We start from the raw sequence: 22,739 nt of genomic DNA on the forward strand, positions 1-22,739 counted from the left end.
TATCCTGTACTGGGTGCGTACATTGAGCTCCTCCCTGTTTAGGGGATCAGTGACAGGCAGTGTGACCCTGTCGAGAAAATCATGGAGGTGGGACAGGCGGTCTGTGTGTGGGGGAGGGAATCGCAGAGAGTTTGATAGTGGGCGGTGGAAGCTGTATATATGTCTGCTTGACTAGTAACCAGACATGTCAAAGTTATTCTAGTCATGGTGATAGTGACCGGTGTTGCGCTCTGCAGGAGCCATGCTCCTTCTGCATGCATTTTTGGCTGATAGGCCCTGAAGTCCAGGCAGGACAGCTGTTCCACCAGTTGGAAGTGATTCTCCATGGCTGTTGTCAAGGCATGTTGTGCTATGGGGACTGCACAAGCTGCCACTAATGTCTCTGTCTGGACCAGGTCCCTATGCAGGTCTGCTCTAGCGCCAACAGCCGCCCTGCTGCACTGGCCCCGAAGTACAACCTTCAGAGCTTCCCATTCCAGTAGCCTAGAGACAGCTGTGCCCTAATGCTCTGTCAGATAGTGGGACGTCTCTTGTGTCACGTCTCTGAATATCAAGTCCTCAAGCATGGTTGGCTGCAATCGCCACGTGGGGATCCATGGGTGCGGTGCCCTCCAGCCTAGATGTAATTGGAGCGGGTTGTGGTCTGAGAAAGTTTTCCCTAGGTATTCGGTGTTTACAGCCTGTAACTGAGTGGCTGGCTGGCAGATTATGCAATGTAGTAACGTAAAGATCGTCCGGGGTGAGCAGTAGGAATATTATCTAGGGACTGGGTTAAGGGCTCACCAACTATCCAGTAGGGACCAATGTGTGAGCCATTGAGAAAGACAGGCAGCCTGTTTCTGAGTGGCTGGCTGGCAGAATATGCAATCTAGTCACATGTGAACATCGTCCGGGGGTGAGCAGTAGGAATATTATCTAGCGACTGGGTTAAGGGCTCACTCACTATCCAGTAGGGACCAATGCGTGAGCCTTTGGGAAAGACAAGCAGCATTTGCCACAACAGGGGAAGTCGACAAGGGTGGGTGCAAGCTTTCTAGTTGCGGGTCCAGGGCACAGTTAAATTCTCCCCTATTACCCGGGGATGTGCGCCAATCTGGTGAGCATGATGGAGAGGGGCACCAGGAAGGCTGGTTGTGCCACATCTTCTGCATAGATGCTGCCAGGTAGGAGAGGCCTGCCATCAAGCTGTCCCTCCACCAGGTCCTATCGCTCCTCAGGGTCTATTTCTGTGGTTATGTATCTGACAGGGACCACATGTGTAACCCATATAAGTGCCCCACATGGGCAAAGCCAGAATATGTAGTGCTGTAGCATCGGCTCAGCCAGCGTTTCTGGAGGGGAAGCGGAACAACGCTTTCGTTAACCATGACTTCCTTGTTCGGGGCCTTAACCACGCATGTGCTGAACTACGCACATGCGTGGTTAAGGCACAGAAGAAGGGAGTCGGCTGAGGAGGATGACACGATCAAGGAGGAGGTAAGTGGGGCTGGGACTGGTGCTGTTTTAGGGGCAGGGGCATCGGGCTATTTTTAGTTTTGGGGGTGAGGGTCGGGGTGGTTTAGGGACAGGGGAGGGGGTCGGGGCATTTTTAGTTTTAGGGACGGGGTGGGGGGCCGGGGTATTTTTAGTTTTTGGGGGTGGGGGCTTGGGGTGGTTTAGGTTTAGGGGCAGGGGAGGGGAGGTCGGGGCATTTAGTTTTAGGGATGGGGTGGGGTGGGGGGTCGAGGTATTTTTAGTTTTAGGGTTGGGGTGGGGGGCCCGGGGTATTTTTACTTTTTGGGAGTGGAGGGTTGGGGTAGTTTAGGTTTTAGGGGCAGGGTGAGGGGGGGGTCGGGTATTTTTATTTTTTGGGGTGGGGTGGTTCAGGGGCGGAGAGGGGGCTCGGGGCATTTTTAGGCTTAGGGGCGGGGGAGAGGGGGTCAGGGCATTTTTAGGTTTAGGGGCGGGTGAGGGGGTCCGGGATATATTTACTTTTTGGGAGTGGGGGGTTGGTGTAGTTTAGGTTTTAGGGGTGGGGGGTTGGGGTGGTTTTAGGAGCAGGGGGACGCGATAATATTAGGGGTGGGGGGTTGGGGTGTTTTCAGGTTTTAGGGGCGGGATGGGGGTTGGCAAAGTTTAGGTTTTAGGGGCAGGGTGGGGGGGTTGGGGGGGTTTTAGGTTTTGGGGTGGGGTTGTCAGTAATTTTAAGGGCGGGGTTGGGGTAGTTTTAGGGGCAGGGGTGGAGGGGATGGGGTGGTTTTAGTTTTAAGGGGCAGGGGTGGGGGGATCACAGTAATTTTTAGGGGTGGGTTTCGGGCCAGGGGGGTCGCATGCTGGAACCACGCATACCGTTCACTAATGCCTTTACCAGGAATGCCATTACAACGAAAAATCATTGTTAAGGCATTTGTGGTAAAGGCATTAGTTTTAACAACGCGGTCGTTATTCTGACCGCTTTGTTTCAGGCATGCGTGGTTCCAGCATGCGTTATTCCGACGTATATTCTTTCTGATGGCATGCATCCTCTTCTTCAGCTATGTAAGTTTCTTGGAGAAATGCAATCTGGGCGTCTCACTTTCTAATGTACTGTTGCACTGCATGAAGCATGCGTGCTGTCCCATGCTGCGGATATTCCACACCAGTATGCACAATCTAGCCATTGGGCTTTACACAGTAGGGGGAGAAGGGGAATGGGGGGACACCACAATATTCCCCATGTATGTCGCCATGTGAGACAGGCATTACACTGCATGCCCTTAGAAACAAAGAAAACAGAACCCTTAACTCCCAACCCAAGGTTGTCGGCAACCTGCGCTGCCCAAACAAACAATCCCATAGATGGGATTCTCCAGGTCGTGCATCGGTGGGTAGAACATCTACTGAGGAGAGTGTTTGGAGGTGGCAAATGTGCCACTGCCAGGCTTTGCTTCACTGTAAATTGTGTTGACCATGAATATCTCAAGGGTAGGGCAGTCAGCCTATTTCATTGTAGCGATAGTCAGGAATACAAGAGATCTAAGGTGGGCCCGCTAAAGCCAGGCACCAATTCCAGTCATATATGGGCATTTGTGAGTGGTGAGAGAGGAGTGGCAGCCCATAGCATAGTATCTCTATAGGTCGACAGGGTCCTTTGAAGAAGCTTTGGAGACTTCTCCACCTCCAAAGAAGGTCACCAAGGACAAGGCTACCATCATAACTCACAAGCCTTCTCCTCTTCCTCCTCCTCCTCCTCCTACTCCTACTGATCCACCTTCTGCATCTACTCCACTCCCAGATTCTCCTCCACCTCCCTCCCCTCCTTATTTGCCTCCCTCACCTACTGCAGGAGACCTAACACCTCAGGGTTCCCCTGTTTATACTGGGGAAGATTTGGGTGTGACACGGCAGGACCACGATTCATGAGACACATATGGCCCTTATCCCATATTCAATACTGGCCCAGATTTGTATCCTACAAGACCTTCCCCACCAGAGAATAGTACGTCCTAACAGCACTTAGTAGCTCAAGCAGCCGCATTGCATAATGGTGAGCTGCATAGGGACCCCATTGAGCAGGACTTCGTTACATCCACACATAGAGATATCCAATTACTCTCTATGCTCCCTGCCATGCATCGTCACGCAGACCAAATTTTTAAAGAACCTGTCTGCTGTAGGCGTATCAACTCTAGAGTAGATAAGAAATATAAGCCTGCTCCCTCTGACCCGTTATACATCAGGTCCCAGGTCCCTTCAGACTCTATAGTGGCCACTACTGCATGGAAACAGGCCAATAGTCAGGCCACAGGGGACTCTCCTCCTCCAGATAAGGAGAGTAAACAGCTGGATGCTGCTGGCAAAAGGGTGGCAGCCCAGGTAGTTAATCATTGGCGTATCACAAGTTCACAGTCCTTACTAGCCAGATACGACCGGGCTCACTGAGATGAGATGGAGGAGCTCCTCCAATTTCTCCCAAATGAACACCACAAAAGAGGGCAGCAGATTGTTACAGAGGGGCAAACAGTCACACATAATTCAATCCGCTGTGCCCTAGATGCTGCAGATACAACTGCATGCAGTATTAACACTAGTGCGTAAATAAGGAGGCACACATGGCTTCAATGCTCTGGGTTCAAACCAGAGGTCCAGCAAGCAGTGTTTAATATGCCTTTTGACTAGGAACACCTTTTTGGCCCTCAAGTGGACTACACCCTTGAGAAGTTGAAAAAAGATACAGACACCACAAAAGCCATGGTTGCTGTTAAGTCCCGCTCAGAAAGAGGCACTTTTCGTCACCCCACATTCCGAGGTGGTTACAAACCTGCAACCTCAGAGGCATCTACCTCCCAAAACAGACAGCCCTCAGCCTCTTGTTCTAGGAGTTTCTTCAGTGTGTTTTCTTTCAGAGGCAGTAACAGGTGCAGAGGTAAGAGCAGCACCTCCTGAGGCTCTTCTTCCACAGCAAAACAGTGACTACTTACTTCTCCCCCACACACTCCACACCTGTTGGGGAAGACTTTTATCCAGAATAGGTCAACATCACTACAGAACAATGGTTCCTTTCCCTTATTCAACAGGGTTATTGTCTGGAGCACATTACCACTCCTCCAAACATTCCCCCTCGCTCTCACAGGCTATCCCACAAACACTTCACCCTTCTCAAACAAGAGGTACAATCCCTTCTTCTCAAGGGGGCCATCAAGCCTGTTCCATTACAATACCAGTGATCAGGATTATACTTCCTCGTTCCCACAAAGGACTGCTCTCTCAGGCCTATTCTGGACCTCAGACCATCAAACCACTACATTCTCTCAGAACACTTTCATATAGTTACTCTTCAGATATTATCCCACTTTTACAACAAAGCAACTTTATGACGGCCTTAGATCTGAAGACTGTCTCCTTCATATTCCCATCCATCCTGCACACTGAAAATATCTAAGATTCGTGGTTGCAGTCAAACATTACCAGTTCAAAGTCCTGACTTTCGGAGTCACAACTGCTCCCGGGGTCTTCACAAAGTGCTTACCAGTAGTCGCTGCATACCTCAGAAGAAAAACATACATGTGTCCCCGTACTTAGATGCCTGGCTCATCAAAAACAACACACTACCGTAGTGTCAGTATCACACTTAGATTACAGTGGACCTGCTCCACACAATCAACTTTGTCAAATCCCATCTCCAACCTCTTCAGATACAGCCCTATCTAGAACCTATTCTCAAAACAGAGTTGGGGATTGCATGCCTCAATCCTGCTCAGGTTCAGTTTTCAATCTCTTCTCCCCAGTTTCAGGAGAATCGTACATACACAGTCAGGATGATGGCCTCCTTTATTGCCATCGTTTCCCATGCCAGACTCCACATGCGTCTTCTACAGCAGTGGTCTCAGTCACAGGGTCTCCCGGAAGATCTAATGTTGTTAGACTGCCATACTCAGCTCTCTGCAATGGTGGAACACCACCAGCCTTTTGAGAGGGCGGCCTTTTCTGGACCCTGTGCTTCAGGTCAGTCTGACCACAGACGAAACACTGACGGGTTGGGGCACGCTACCTCATAAGGTTGTCTTAGTCCACACGGACAACGTGGCAGCCAGGTATTAACTACAGAAACCAGGAGAGGGGGCACACGGTTGGCTCAGTTGTCACAACCCTCTTAGACAAAATAGAAGTGGGCTCTCCGCCACCACATTCACCTGGTGGCAGAGTATCTCCCAGGAACGGACAACAAATTTGCAGACCTGCTCAGCAGAATGGAGCAACAAGTCCACAAATGAGAACTCCACCCGCAAGTCCTTCAAAAATACTTCCTAAAGTGGAGAGCCCCTCCAGTAAACCTTTTTGCCACAGGAGAGAATGCACAATGCCCAAGCTTTGTCTCCAGGTACCCACACCCTCTGTCCAAGAGCAACGCTCTATGGATGAACTGGTCAGGGATATTTGCTTACTCTATTCCACCTCTCCCTTTCATTCTACTTCTGGTTCTGAAGATCAGACAGACATCTCTCACCATGTTCCTTTTAACTCTCACTTGGGTACGTCAGCCGTGGTTCTCCACACATTTCAGGACTTCTCAGTAGTTTCCCATGAGAAGCTCCCCAACGGGCCAGACCCTCTCACTCAAAATCAAGGACAGATTAGACATCCAGACCCTAAATCACTCAACCTTGCGATATGGCTCCTGAGGTCATGTATGGACATTCCCAGGGAAACTCGTACACCCACAACCAGAGCATGGCATGCTGCAAAATGGAAACCTTTTATATGCCTCTGCCAACCCAAATGTATTAATCCCTTTAAAGCTACTGTCCAAGACATAGTTTGTTATTTGCTCCACTTACAGAAATCTAGCTTACACTTCCATTCGTTTACATCTCGTGGCCATAGCTGCATATCTACAGTACAGGCAACATACTTCCTTGTTCAGAATCACAGTCATCAAAGCTTTTGCCTCCTGCGCCATCCTGGAACCTCAATAATGTGCTTATGGGCCCTCCATTTGAGCCTTTTCATGCCCTCTTTAGTATGTAACTTGAAAGTGGCAATCCTAGTCGCTATCACATCACTCAGACTTGTTAGTGAGATCCAGGCCCTAACCTTGGAAGAACCTTTCTTCCAAATTCACAGAAAGGATGGTCCTTGGCACAAACCATGATGTTCCTTCGTAAAGTGTTTTCCCAATTCCATATCAACCAATTCATTGATCTACCAGTCTTCTTTTTGCAGCCTTACTCAGTGGCTGAAAGAGCTTTCCACAACCTAGATGTTAAACAAGCACTTATGTTTTACATTGACAGAACCAAAGAGTTTCGAAAGACTAAACAGCTCTTTGTAGATTTTTCACTACCTTACTAAGGCAGTCCAATATACAAAAACAGCATGGCTAGATGGATAGTAAAGTTCATACAAACTTGCTATGCTAAAGCAAAGAAACTGTTACCCATTACTCCTAGAGCACATTCGATTAGGAAAAAAGGAGCCACTGTGGCTTTCCGTGGAAACATAGCTATAGCTGACATTTGTAAGGCAGCCACATGGTCTACACCACATACATTTACAGAGCATTACTGTGTGGACGTACTAGCACGTCAGCAAGCCAATGTAGGTCAAGCTGTGGGACAAACACTGTTCCAGTTAACTGCAACTCCCACAGGCTAGCCACCGCTTTTATGGAGGGACAGCTTTAGAGTCTATGCAAAGCATGTGTATTTACAGCCACACACATGCCATTGAACGGAAAATGTTATTTCTCAGTGAGCATCTATTTGTAGCATATAGTGCTATAGATTCACATGCGCCTTCCCTCCTCCCCTGTCGTCTGTGGCTGTTTCAGTTACTTTGTTCTTATATATAGTTGTACAAATGTAATTAAAACAGTCTAACAAAGGAGTTGATCCCCATGCACAGTATCATCGAGAAGGAGTCACCACTCGATCCCGTGACTAGAAAATGCTTCTTTGAAGAAAAACAACTAGCACACTCCAGACCTAACACTTGATGGCAGGAGTATGCAGAGCATGTGAATCTTCAGCATCACATGCCACAAACAGATGCTTACTGGGTAAGTAACCATTTACTTATCTCTGATCTTGGTTTTGTGTATTATTGGGCACTTCTATATAATCATGTGCCAACTCATCATAATTTTCATCCTCTGTGTCTTCATAATTCCTGTCTGCAATCGGAAGCAGTGTTGCTGGAATTAAGACATTACACCTTCACATGGAAATATTCTGTGCTGCTAGAATGGTTTGCTCATAACTTGTCTACCTACTGTTCATTATGTCTGTGTGTGACCGGGTCACCCTGATCGTAAGCAAGGCACCAGCAGGACAAGAGTTGTTTGTGCGTTCCCATGTTGCCATGGGAACGCTTTCACGGCGGGGCCGGCATTCGGAGGTTGCCTCGACAACCTCCGATGACGAGGGCACAGCGGATTGGCCAGCGGGAGGCCAAAGACCAGGGATTCCCCAGGAGGAGGGAGGAGCGGCGAACGAGGAGGGAGGAGCGGCGAACGAGGAGGGAGGAGCGGCGAACGAGGAGGGAGGAGCGGCGAACGAGGAGGGAGAAGCGGCGAACGAGGAGGGAGAAGCGGCGAACGAGGAGGGAGAAGCGGCGAACGAGAACGGAGGAGCGGCGAAGGAGGACGGAGGAGCGACGAGCGAGGAGAAAGGCGGCGGCAGCGGTCGGAGAGGACAGCCACACAATCCGGAAGGCAACCCCGAGGACGGAGGGCGGTCCCGCTGGCCGGGAACTTGTGGAGACGACGCCAGGGAAAACAGAGTGGTACCGGAGCCCGAGGGGACCAGACCAGACGACAGCGGGACCAGAGACCAACAAGGGGACCTCCATAGAGCCAGCCACGGCCCCGGAGGGTCGTGGCTCTGGAAGGTACGGTCCTTGTGGACAAACAGAGGGGCACCTTAAAGGGAAACAAGCTGGGGAAGGGAGGGAGGCAGGGTGAGGGGAGGACAGGGAGGGAGTCAGAGGGCACCAAAAAGGGGGCACGTAACAAGCACCACCAAAAGTAAGCACGTTTAGGAGATAAGCAAACAGAGACACAGCCCACCGTCCTCACTGGCACACCCCCTTCCTGAACCCATTCCCCAGTATTGCAGCTAAGTAAAGGACGTATGTAACGGCCTTCATTCCACTCACCATCGGTATTTATCCTTTTTTTCCCCTGTATGCTACCCGGGATCACATGAGGAAGATTCCAAGCGCCACCTAAAAGGAAAAGAGGAAGAGAAGCACGTTAGGAAGACGAAGCTCACCACCCAATGAAGAAATAATCTTTAAACCACTTTACAGAATCCTATACATCATTTATTTGAAATAACAAATAAATACTTACCTTAATAACACAAGCTGCCTCTACTGAGTGTCTGTACTGTTGGGACTGCTACAGTGGTGTCAGAAGTGGGATTTAAACCCCTCTTCCTGGCAGTCCAAACAGTATACACAATGAGCGAAAGTCCGTCCTTAGAGACAATGGTCAAGCAGCTAGCGGAGGGGCAAAGACATTTACAGCTGGTATGGGAAGCCCAACAGCGAGAAGCTAAAGAGGATCGGGAGGCCCTACAATCTGCTCTGAAGAGTCAGGCGACCATACTGGCTAATAATCAGCTAGTCCACGAAAGCGCGATGAAAAAACTAACTGAGACTATTGCCGCTAGTAAGGTACATCCGAACGTACCTAGTTCGGTACTACAGAAATATCAGGAGGGAGAGGATCCAGAGTCCTTTTTTACCAATTTTGAAAGAGTGGCTTCCTCCGCCCTGTGGCCGGAAGATAAGTGGGGACAGTACGTTGCTCCCTTGCTCACAGGTATCCTACAATCAGCGTATCAAGCCGCCAACCCGGGTGGTGACACCCCTTATCAAGACATAAAAACTAGTATACTGGAAAGGGTGGGCCACGATGCAGAATATTACCGAGTTAAATTTCGTAAAATCAAATGGGGAGTCAATGAAGACCCTAGAACCTTTTATTTTCGAGTAAAAGATTTGGCATTGAAGTGGTTAGGCCATGTAGGAAATAGTCGGGAGGAGGTTCTCAAGACCATCATACTAGAACAATACCTAGACGGTCTGCCACCGTCTACAAAACACTGGATCAGGCAACACCCAAAAGTGGACACTGAGACGGCCATTGATCTCGCCTGTGCTTTTCACCGGTCTACCGATGTTAGGAACCCTCCGACACGAAACATCCTTAAACCGATCCTCCCGAACCCAAAGACCTTGGTAAAAAGTCCACCCGACCACCTAGTACCACGAAGATTTCCGGAAGGCCCACCTACAATGGGACCCCAATGTTATAATTGTGGCGGATGGGGACACATCGCACGTATGTGTCCGCAAAAACAGGATACCGGGAAACCAATGGAGATAGGAATGACAAGGAGGAGGGTACTATGTACAGGAAAGGGTGCTCTCAAATTTAAACTAATGATAACCGTTAACGGGAAAAGTGTGTATGCCCTGGTTGATTCTGGCTGTAGCCAATCGGTAATTAGAAAAGACTTGACGAATGACGACGCAGAAGAGAAACAATGGGTAACCATATGTTGTATACACGGAGACAAGGCCCAGTATCCTATAAAGATGCTCCCAATCGTGTGGGGACCCTATCAGGATTTCCTACCCGTAGGAATAGTGCCCCAATTAATCGAGGAGTGTATCGTTGGGACAGACTATATCCACTTCCAAGAGTTGTTGGATCACGTCCGAGATAACAAGGTAGTCAAAGATTGGTGGAGAGAGGCTCCTTTTGCAGAAAGTTGTATTGAGTGTCCAGCTGATCGTAGAAAATTGTCACGAAAGGAAAAACGACATGAGAGGGAGGAATATCGGAGGACTGCAGGTGAAAAATCGTGCGGAGAAATAGTGGCAGAACTTCAAGAAGCTCCTAGTAGTTTTAGCCAACAACAGAGAGAGGACCCCTCCCTTACCCACGCTTGGAGGTCAGCCGTATCAGAAGAGACTGAGGAGGTGGGTCCCTACTTTGTAGTACAAAAAAACTTATTGTATCGAGTAACTACCACACGGTTGGGTATACGTAAACACCAACTTCTAGTACCTACCGATTATCGCGATCATGTTCTTGCACTAGCACATAATCACCCAGGGGGAGGACACTTGGGGAGAGAGAAAACTGAAGAATATTTGCTCAGAAAATTTTACTGGCCTGGGGTATACGCCCACATACGAAGGTATTGCGCCCAATGTCCCCGATGTCAGTTAACCGAACCTGGTAGGCCTAGGAAGGCACCTCTTTTACCCCTTCCCATTATAGATATTCCCTTTAAAAGAATAGGGATGGACTTGGTCGGGCCCTTAATTCCTTCATCAAAAGGACATACCTACATCCTGGTCATTGTGGACTACGCCACCCGATACCCAGAGGCTATTCCCCTGACGAGTATGACGACCAAAGCAGTTGCCCAAGCCATGATTAATATCTTTGCTCGACTTGGGTTTCCCCATGAAATTCTTACAGACCAGGGTACCCCTTTTATGTCCACCCTAATGAAACAAGTGTGCAAAACGTTGGGGATAGCTCAGATCAGAACATCCGTTTACCATCCTCAAACAGACGGACTGGTAGAACGATATAACCGAACCATTAAAACGCTACTTAGAAAGATTATCAATGAGACAGGGAAAGATTGGGATCAAAAGCTCCCACTGGTTCTGTACGCCCTACGAACCCACGAACAAGCATCCACGGGGCATAGCCCATTTGAGTTGGTGTTTGGACGCCAACCTCGCTCCCTACTAGACATGGCGGTAGAAGCCTGGGAGGCTGAGGCGGAGGAAGGGGGGACTCCATTATTAGAATATGCAAAAAAATTGAGAAAACACCTACACAGCTTGTGGGCTGACGTGCATGCAAACATGGAAGAGGCCCAACGAACTCAGAAACTCCAATATGACAAAGGAAGCAAACTACGGGTTTTCCAACCCGAAGACCAGGTCCTAATAATGAGGCCTACCTCCGAACACAAACTCCTCGCCAAATGGCAAGGGCCATATCGCATTATCAAAGCAGTTTCCCCCGTCACCTACCTCATTGAAATATCCTCCCATCCGAGAAAAACACAAATATACCATGTAAACTTGCTAAAAAAATGGGAAACACCCGAACAGCCTAACCAAACCATAGAAATGGGTCACTTCATGTGTCCCAACAAGACACTAGATATCGAGTTCTACCCCACCACCCCATCCACGGAGGTTATTTTACCCTCGGTGAACGATAATTTATCTGAGGGGCAAAAACAACAAGCACATTCAATATTGAAACAGTGGCAACCGCTGTTTTCAGAGAAGCCAGGAAAAACTTCCCTAATCCACCACAACATACGAACAAATCCCGGTACAATCACTAGAGAGCGTCCATATCGCATTCCAGAAGCTAGAAAACAAATAATTGAGGAAGAAATCAAAAAGATGTTATCCTTAGGAGTCATCGAACCCTCCAATAGTCCCTGGTGTTCACCGGTAGTCCTAGTACCAAAACCTGACGGTAGTGTCAGGTTTTGTATCGATTTCCGCAAACTTAACACAAGCTCCCTCTTTGACACTTACCCCATCCCGAGAGTAGACGACGTTCTCGAAAAACTAGGAAGAGCAAAATACATGTCCACTATCGACTTAACAAAAGGATATTGGCAGATTCCCCTAGCCGCTCAGGATAAGGAGAAAACAGCCTTTTCCACCCAGTCAGGGTTGTATCAGTTCACCGTCCTGCCTTTTGGGCTTCACGGGGCACCCGCAACCTTTCAGAGGTTGATGGATAGGATTTTAAAACCCTTTCCTACATTCTCTGCCGCATACCTAGACGATGTAGTCGTTTTTAGCGAATCATGGGAAGAACATTTGGTACACCTACAGAAGATTTTCCACGCCCTCAAATCAGCCGGTTTAACAGCCAATCCCAAGAAGTGTATCGTAGGTAAGACAGACATCTCATACCTGGGTTATCGGATTAATCAGGGTACCCTACAACCTCAAAACCCGAAAGTGGAGGCTATCTTGCATGCCCCTCTTCCACACACTAAAAAGGATTTACGTTCATTTTTAGGATTAGTGGGCTATTATCGACGTTTCATTCCGCATTATTCCTCCATAGCAGCCCCCCTTACGGACCTCCTCGCTAAACACCAACCCAATCGGCTTTTGCCTTTTTCGGAGATGCAAAATGCGAGTTTTGACCAACTAAGGGACTCCTTAACCTCCAACCCCATCCTACGCTGCCCGGATTTTACAAAACCCTTCCACCTTTACACCGATGCCTCGGATGTTGGGCTTGGAGGGGTTCTAACGCAACCTGATGCAGAAGGGCTTGACCACCCCGTAGTCTACATCAGCAGGAAGTTATTTCCTCGGGAGCGTAATTACCCAATTATTGAGAGGGAATGTTTGGCTATCAAATGGGCCATAGACTGTCTACAATACTACCTCCTGGGCCGACCTTTTTTTATTATTCACGGATCACGCTCCCCTTACGTGGTTAGCTGCACATAAGGACTCGAACTCCAGGATACTCCGCTGGTTCCTTGAACTCCAACCCTTCTCTTTTCAGGTGCGCCACGTGCCCGGATCTCGCCAAGCCCCCGCGGATTATCTGTCTCGGTTTCCCCTGTCTACCACTGTCCTAGAGCAGGACAGTTCTTGGGGAAGGGTGTGTGACCGGGTCAGCCCGATCGTAAGCAAGGCACCAGCAGGACAAGAGTTGTTTGTGCGTTCCCATGTTGCCATGGGAACGCTTTCACGGCGGGGCCGGCATTCGGAGGTTGCCTCGACAACCTCCGATGACGAGGGCACAGCGGATTGGCCAGCGGGAGGCCAAAGACCAGGGATTCCCCAGGAGGAGGGAGGAGCGGCAAACGAGGAGGGAGGAGCGGCAAACGAGGAGGGAGGAGCGGCGAACGAGGAGGGAGGAGCGGCAAACGAGGAGGGAGAAGCGGCGAACGAGAACGGAGGAGCGGCGAAGGAGGACGGAGTAGCGACGAGCGAGGAGAAAGGCGGCGGCAGCGGTCGGAGAGGACAGCCACACAATCCGGAAGGCAACCCCGAGGACGGAGGGCGGTCCCGCTGGCCGGGAACTTGTGGAGACGACGCCAGGGAAAACAGAGTGGTACCGGAGCCCGAGGGGACCAGACAAGACGACAGCGGGACCAGAGACCAACGAGGGGACCTCCATAGAGCCAGCCACGGCCCCGGAGGGTCGTGGCTCTGGAAGGTACGGTCCTTGTGGACAAACAGAGGGGCACCTTAAAGGGAAACAAGCTGGGGAAGGGAGGGAGGCAGGGTGAGGGGAGGACAGGGAGGGAGTCAGAGGGCACCAAAAAGGGGGCACGTAACAAGCACCACCAAAAGTAAGCACGTTTAGGAGATAAGCAAACAGAGACACAGCCCACCGTCCTCACTGGCACACCCCCTTCCTGAACCCATTCCCCAGTATTGCAGCTAAGTAAAGGACGTATTTAACGGCCTTCATTCCACTCACCATCGGTATTTATCCTTTTTTTCCCCTGTATGCTACCCGGGATCACATGAGGAAGATTCCAAGCGCCACCTAAAAGGAAAAGAGGAAGAGAAGCACGTTAGGAAGACGAAGCTCACCACCCAATGAAGAAATAATCTTTAAACCACTTTACAGAATCCTATACATCATTTATTTGAAATAACAAATAAATACTTACCTTAATAACACAAGCTGCCTCTACTGAGTGTCTGTACTGTTGGGACTGCTACACTGTGTTAAAAGGATCTCAACTGAATGAGGGAAATAGACAATTAAAGTATGCCCTCTACAATGCAGTCACTTTCTTCAGTTGCCAGAGAGACATCTACAACCAATTTTGAACAGCCTTGAAGACTTATAGCTACTGGATCCAATCCCAGTCCTCCATGTTTTCTAGTAAAAAATTAAAGTGCATATTGTAGGAGGCTGGCCTGGCTTGTAGTGGGTGCCAAGGGGTACTTACACTCTGTACCAGGTCCAGTTATCCCTTATTAGTGTAGAAGAGGAGTTTCTAGCAGCTTAGGCTGATAGAAGGTAGCTATAGCAGAGCAGCTTAGGCTGAACTAGGAGACATGCAAAGCTCCTACTATACCACTGGTGTCATATGCACAATATCATAAGAAAACATAATACACAGATATACTAAAAATAAAGGTACTTTATTTTTATGACAATATGCCAAAAGTATCTCAGTGAGTACCCTCAGTATGAGGATGCCAAATATACACAAGATATATGTACACAATACCAAAAATATGCAGTAATAGCAAAAGGAAGTAATGCAAGCAATGTAAAGTTACAGTAGATTGCAATAGGAGCACATAGGTATAGGGGCAGCACAAACCATATACTCCAAAAGTGGAATGCGAACCACGAATGGACCCCAAACCTATGTGAGCTTGTAGAGGGTGTAGGAAAGTACCATCTTGCCTGGCATGTTACCCCCATTTTTCACTGTATATATGTTGTTTTAGTTGTATGTTTCACTGGGACCCTGTTCACCAGGGCCCCAGTGCTCATAAGTGTGCCTGAATGTGTTACCTGTGTAGTGACTAACTGTCTCACTGAGGCTCTGCTAATCAGAACCTCAGTGGTTATGCTCTCTCATTTCTTTCCAAATTGTCACTAACAGGCTAGTGACTAATTTTACCAATTTACATTGGCTTACTGGAACACCCTTATAATTCCCTAGTATATGGTACTGAGATACCCAGGGTATTGGGGTTCCAGGAGATCCCTATGGGCTGCAGCATTTCTTTTGCTACCCATAGGGAGCTCTGACAATTCTTACACAGGCCTGCCACTGCAGCCTGAGTGAAATAACGTCCACGTTCTTTCACAGCCATTTTACACTGCACTTAAGTAACTTATAAGTCACCTATATGTCTAACCTTTACCTGGTAAAGGTTAGGTGCAAAGTTACTTAGTGTGAGGGCACCCTGGCACTAGCCAAGGTGCCCCCACATTGTTCAGGGCCAATTTCCCTGACTTTGTGAGTGCGGGGACACCATTACACGCATGCACTACATATAGGTCACTACCTATATGTAGCTTCACAATGGTAACTCCGAATATAGCCATGTAACATGTCTATGATGATGGAATTGCCCCCTCTATGCCATCCTGGCATAGTTGGCACAATCCCATGATCCCAGTGGTCTGTAGCACAGACCCTGGTACTGCCAAACTGCCTTTCCTAGGGTTTCACTGCAGCTGCTGCCAACCCCTCAGACAGGCATCTGCCCTCCTGGGGTCCAGCCAGGCCTGGCCCAGGATGGCAGAACAAAGAACTTCCTCTGAGAGAGGGTGTTACACCCTCTCCCTTTGGAAAATGGTGTGAAGGCAGAGGAGGAGTAGCCTCCCCCAGCCTCTGGAAATGCTTTCTTGGGCACAGATGTGCCCAATTCTGCATAAGCCAGTCTACACCGGTTCAGGGGACCCCTTAGCCCTGCTCTGGCGCGAAACTGGACAAAGGAAAGGGGAGTGACCACTCCCCTGACCTGCACCTCCCCTGGGAGGTGTCCAGAGCTCCTCCAGTGTGCTCCAGACCTCTGCCATCTTGGAAACAGAGGTGCTGCTGGCACACTGGACTGCTCTGAGTGGCCAGTGCCACCAGGTGACGTCAGAGACTCCTTTTGATAGGCTCCTTCAGGTGTTGCTAGCCTATCCTCTCTCCTAGGTAGCCAAACCCTCTTTTCTGGCTATTTAGGGTCTCTGTCTCTGGGGAAACTTTAGATAACGAATGCGAGAGCTCATCCGAGTTCCTCTGCATCTCTCTCTTCACCTTCTGCCAAGGAATCGACTGCTGACCGCGCTGGAAGCCTGCAAAACTGCAACATAGTAGCAAAGACGACTACTGCAACTCTGTAACGCTGATCCTGCCGCCTTCTCGACTGTTTTCCTGGTGGTGCATGCTGTGTGGGTAGTCTGCCTCCTCTCTGCACTAGAAGCTCTGAAGAAATCTCCCGTGGGTCGACGGAATCTTCCCCCTGCAACCGCAGGCACCAAAAAGCTGCATTACCGGACCCTTGGGTCTCCTCTCAGCATGACGAGCGAGGTCCCTCGAATCCAGCAACTCTGTCCAAGTGACTCCCACAGTCCAGTGACTCTTCAGTCCAAGTTTGGTGGAGGTAAGTCCTTGCCTCACCTCGCTAGACTGCATTGCTGGGAACCGTGACTTTTGCAGCTACTCCGGCCCCTGTGCACTTCCGGCGGAAATCCTTTGTGCACAGCCAAGCCTGGGTCCACGGCACTCTAACCTGCATTGCACGACTTTCTAAGTTGGTCTCCGGCGACGTTGGACTCCTTTGTGCAACTTCGGGTGAGCAACGTTTCACGCATCCTTGTAGTGCCTGTTTCTGGCACTTCTCCGGGTGCTACCTGCTGCTGAGAGGGCTCCTTGTCTTGATCGACGTCCCCTCTACCTCCTGGCGCAATTTGCGACATCCTGGTCCTTCCTGGGCCACAGCAGCGTCCAAAAACGCTAACCGCACGATTTGCAGCTAGCAAGGCTTGTTGGCGTTCTTTCGGCGGGAAAACACTTCTGCACGACTCTCCACGGCGAGAGGGATCCGTCCACCAAAGGGGAAGTCTCTAGCCCTTTTCGTTCCTGCAGAAACCTCAGCTTCTTCTGTCCAGTAGAAGCTTCTTTGCACCCACAGCTGGCATTTCCTGGGCATATGCCCATCTCCGACTTGCTTGTGACTTTTGGACTTGGTCCCCTTGTTCCACAGGTACCCTAGATTGGAAATCCATCGTTGTTGCATTGTTGGTTTGTGTCTTTCCTGCATTATTCCTCTAACACGACTTTTGTCCTTAGGGGAACTTTAGTGCACTTTGCACTCACTTGTCAGGGTCTTGGGGAGGGTTATTTTTCTAACTCTCACTATTTTCTAATAGTCCCAGCGACCCTCTACAAGGTCACATAGGTTTGGGGTCCATTCGTGGTTCGCATTCCACTTTTGGAGTATATGGTTTGTGTTGCCCCTATCCCTATGTGTCCCCATTGCATCCTATTGTAACTATACATTGTTTGCACTGTTTTCTAAGACTATACTGCATATTTTTGCTATTGTGTATATATATCTTGTGTATATTTCCTATCCTCTCACTGAGGGTACACTCTGAGATACTTTGGCATATTGTCATAAAAATAAAGTACCCTTATTTTTAGTATAACTGTGTATTGTGTTTTCTTATGATATTGTGCATATGACACTAGGTGGTACTGTAGTAGCTTCACACATCTTCTAGTTCAGCCTAAGCTGCTCTGCTAAGCTACCATTATCTATCAGCCTATGCTGCTAGACACCCTATACACTAATAAGGGATAACTGGGCCTGGTGCAAGGTGCAAGTACCCCTCGGTACTCACTACAAGCCAGGCCAGCCTCCTACAGAGGGTCGTTGGGACTGTAAGAAAACAGTGAGGGTTAGAAAAATAGCCCACCTCAAGACCCTGAAAAGTAGGTGTAAAGTGCACCTATAACCCCCAGAGAGCACAGAAGTTGTGATAGGGGGTTTCTGCAAGGAAGGCCAACACCAAAAAAGCAACAACAGTGGATTTCCGGACCTGAGTACCTGTGAAACAAGGGGACCAAGTCCAAGAGTCGCAACAATGTCAAGAGTGGGCAGATGCCCAGGAAATGCCAGCTGAGGGTGCAAAGAAGCTGCCACCGGATGGTAGAAGCTGTGGATTCTGCAAGAATGAAGAGGGATAGAAACTTCCCCTTTGGAGGATGGATGTCCCACGTCGTGAAGAAGCTTGCAGAGGTGTTCCCACGCAGAAAGGCCGCAAGCAAGCCTTGCTAGCTGCAAGGGTCGCGGTTAGGGTTTTAGGATGCTGCTGTGGCCCAGGAGGGACCAGGATGTCGCCACTTGGGTGAGGAGACAGAGGGGGCGCCCAGCAAGTCAGGGAGCCCTCACAGAAGCAGGAATTACCGTACCAGGCACTTGGAAGAGGAGTGAACCGGAGTCCACCCGAAGACACAAAAGGGAGTCCCACGACGCCGGAGGACAACTCAGAAGGTTGTGCACTGCAGGTTAGAGTGTCGGGGACCCAGGCTTGGCTGTGCACGAAGGAAATCCTGGAAGAGTGCATAGGAGCCGGAGCAGCTGCAAATCACGCGGTACCCAGCAATGCAGTGTAGCGTGGGTAGGCAAGGACTTACCTCCACCAAACTTGGACTGAAAAGTTACTGGACGGTGGGAGTCACTTGGACAGAGATGCTGAGTTCCAGGGACCACGCTCGTCGTGCTGAGAGGGGACCCAGAGGACCGGTGATGCAGTCTTTTGTTGCCTGCGGTTGCAGGGGGAAGATTCCGTTGACCCACGGGAGATTTCTTCAGAGCTCCTGGTGCAAGAAGGAGGCAGGCTATACCCAGAGCATGCACCACCTGAAAACAGGCGAGAAAGCCAGCAGGATGAAGCAATACATGGTTGCAGTAGTCGTCTTTGCTACTTTGTTGCGGTTTTGCAGGCGTCCTGAGCAGTCAGCGGTCGATCCTTTGGCAGAAGGTGAAGAGAGAGATGCAGAGGAACTCTGGTGAGCTCTTGCATTCTGTATCTGAAGAATTCCCCAAAGCAGAGTCCCTAAATAGCCAGAAAAGGAGGTGTTGGCTACCTAGGAAGGAGGATAGGCTAGTAACACAGGTAAGAGCCTATCAGAAGGAGTCTCTGACGTCACCTGATGGCACTGGCCACTCCGAGCAGTCCAGTGTGCCAGCAACACCTCTGTTTCCAAGATGGCAGAGGTCTGGAGCACACTGGAGGAGCTCTGGGCACCTCCCAGGGGAGGTGCAGGTCAGGGGAGTGGTCACTCCCCTTTCCTTTGTCCAGTTTCGCGCCAGAGCAGGGCTGGGGGATCCCTGAACCGGTGTAGACTGGCTTATGCAGAGATGGGCACCATCTGTGGCCATCAAAGCATTTCCAGAGGCTGGGGGAGGCTACTCCTCCCCAGCCCTGACACCTTTTTCCAAAGGCAGAAGGTGTAACACCCTCTCTCTGAGGAAGTCCTTTGTTCTGCCTTCCTGGGCCAAGCCTGGCTGGACCCCAGGAGGGCAGAAACCTGTCTGAGGGGTTGGCAGCAGCTGCACTGAAACCCCGGGAAAGGCAGTTTAGCAGTACCCGGGTCTGTGCTAGAGACTCGGGGGATCATGTTACATGGCCATGTTTGGAGTTACCATTGTGACGCTATACATAGGTAGTGACCTATGTATAGTGCACGCGTGAAATGGTGTCCCCGCACTCACAAAGTCCGGGGAATTTGCCCTGAATGATGTGGGGGCACCTTGGCTAGTGCCAGGGTGCTCACACACTAAGTAACTTTGCACCCAACCTTCACCAGGTGAAGGTTAGACATATAAGTGACTTATAAGTTACTTAAAGTGCAGTGGTAAATGCTGTGAAATAACGTGGACGTTATTTCACTCAGGCTGCAGTGGCAGGCCTGTGTAAAAATTGTCAGAGCTCCCTATGGGTGGCAAAAGAAATGCTGCAGCCCATAGGGATCTCCTGGAACCCCAATACCCTGGGTACCTCAGTACCATATACTAGGGAATTATAAGGGTGTTCCGGTAAAATTGGTCACTAGCCTGTTAGTGACAATTTGTAAAGCAGAGAGAGCATAACCACTGAGGTTCTGGTTAGCAGAGCCTCAGTGAGACAGTTAGGCATCACACAGGGAACACATACATATAGGCCACAAACTTATGAGCACTGGGGTCCTGGCTAGCAGGGTCCCAGTGACACATAACAAACATACTGAAACATAGGGTCTTCACCATGAGCACTGGGCCCTGGCTAGCAGGATCCCATTGCGATAGTGAAAACACCCTGACATATACTCACAAACAGGCCAAAAGTGGGGGTAACAAGGCTAGAAAGAGGCTACTTTCTCACACATATCCATCTTGCTCATGGCAAAATTAAAAACAATCATATTGTAATCAGGCATTCTTTCAAAACCTCAGGACACTCATCATCAAATGGTAGCAGATCCCATGCATCATTGCACTTTCACCTTCATCTTACTAAAGGTTTTGTAATCATGGAAAAGTTTGGAATCCACTAACAACAGTATCCAACCATTCCAGGAAACATCCAAACCTTCCTCCTGGTAGTTAGTGGACTCAATTTTAAAATTACAGAAACATATTCTTTAGAGACTTTCCTCACACCTTTTTCAAAATAGTGTCCAAGATAAATGACATTTCTTTTATAATACTGCTCTTCAGTCAAGGAGACCATTAGGTCAATTTTCTGCCAAATGATTTAACAAAACAATTGTATCCAGATCACATTCCTCTTTGGTCTTCGATGCTATTAGCCAGTCCTAAATATATTAGACTAAAACGGAGTTGCATGTCAATTTTAGACTGAATTGAAATGCAAAGAGGAGAACTGTGAGTTCTCATCTAATGGTATGGAGACGAACGCGTGTCATAAGTAAGTGACTGTATACCATTCTGCTTCTGATGGAATCTGAAACACTATTACTGCTAAATTCGGTCCCAATGGACAACGAACAACAATTTTCTTTATCTTTCGGAGATCCTGTATGATTCTCCATTTTCCATTGTATTTATTAATTCCCATCACCAGAAAATTGCAAGAAGTACAAAGCACTTCTCTTTGGGAATTCCAAGCTTAATCATTTTATCAGTCACTTGTTTGATTCCTTCTTCTGCTTCTTTTGTAGGTCTTTACTGTCTTGTTCTAGGATATATTGCATCTAGTTGAATTTTTATTTTCACTTGTTGTGCCCTTTCAATCAGTCCAATCTTTTTACTGGTGTAATCCCATACCACCTCTTTGACAGTATGTCTTAAATCCAGCGGTAGATCTTTTGTCAAACCTCAGCTCTTGAATCTTCTGAACTAAGTTTAAAAACTGAATCCTCATCTTGCATTTCATGCAACACTATCCAGTATACAATATATCTCTCCCCAGCCAGTATACAGAATGTCACATAATTTGTCTATCAGAGGAAATCCCTTCTGAGTAAATTCACAGAACTTAAATCACATAATTCCGACTAATGTTTATTTTTCAACTAATGTATTTTAACCCCTTGGGTACCAAGGACGCAATGGTTACGTCTGTGGCTGCGGCACTGAGGCACCACAGACGTAACCATTACATCCTAGTACTGGCACTCGGGGGAAGCTAGCACCCCCACCCCCCTCATGGCAGGGCTGGAAGGGAAATCGCTTAATTGAACGCCCCCTCCCCTGTGACGTCTGGTGACATCAGCGCACGATCGTGCGCATCCAGTGCGGATCGGAAGAGAAATGAAAAAAGCATTTCTCTTCCAATCATGTAATGGGGGCCTGAGAGGCATCAGTGGAAAGGAAAGGAATTTCTTTCCCTTTAATGTCTCTCAGAGCATTTCCTTAGCCGGATCGTGAAGCAATCCAGCTGCTGAAATGCCCACTAGACACCAGGGCAAGGGTCGTTCCCCCGGGGGCAATTATTTTCAAGGCCCTTTCTTGCCCCCCGGGGGCAGATCTGCCTTTTGTTATTAGGCGGATCTGCCCCCGGAAGAGCAGAAACCTGTAGGCGCCAGGGATGTTTTTATTTATTTTTGGTTTGTTTTTCAGACGTGGGGAACGACCCCTTAGGAAAGGGTCGCTCCCCTGGGGGGCAAATTATATTTAGGCCATTTCAGCCCCCCTTGGGGACAGATTGGCCTATTTTTCTTAGGCCAGTCTGCCCCCAATGGGGGCAGAAACCACTAGTCACCAGGGAGTTTTTTTTTTTAAGGGTCAATTTCATGCAACGGGAGCAACCCCTTAGGCAAGGGTCGATCTCCTGGGGGCAAATTTGTTTTAGGTAATTTCTGTCCCCCTTGGAGGCAGATCAGCCTATTTTTCTTAGGTCTATCTGCCCCCCAGAGTGAGGAGCTGCAGACTGCCTCCTAGTGTCATCCGGTGTGTGCCCTGAGAGGATATGGATAGCCGGGGTCTTCTCCTCTTCCAGGATGATGTCCCACTTCTTAAAGTGTTAGCTTTCCTTGAGGACGGCCCCAGCCAGCGTGTTGGACTGCCAAATAACTTTGGTCGATTTGTTGGCTCTCCCTGGCCCGCGCTCTATGAAACTGCAAGACCCCGGGAAACGGACATATCTCCAAGGCTTTTTGATCATTGCCTTACAAGAACTCTGGGCACTGGAACTAATCACCATCCCGGACTAATCCTATGCCCTCCTTCCCACCACCAAGGCAGGCAAATATGGCTGATGGACAACAGCT

At 49.0% G+C, this 22,739-nt stretch overlaps 1 protein-coding gene across 14 annotated transcripts in view; it reads left to right on the top strand.

The window, feature by feature from the left end:
* Positions 1-22,739, top strand: part of DUSP12 (dual specificity phosphatase 12) — a 696,805-nt gene that overhangs the window by 517,280 nt on the left and 156,786 nt on the right. The window lies entirely within an intron of this gene.

Source organism: Pleurodeles waltl, chromosome 4_2, assembly GCF_031143425.1.
Source record: "Pleurodeles waltl isolate 20211129_DDA chromosome 4_2, aPleWal1.hap1.20221129, whole genome shotgun sequence".
NCBI classification, from domain to species: domain Eukaryota; kingdom Metazoa; phylum Chordata; class Amphibia; order Caudata; family Salamandridae; genus Pleurodeles; species Pleurodeles waltl.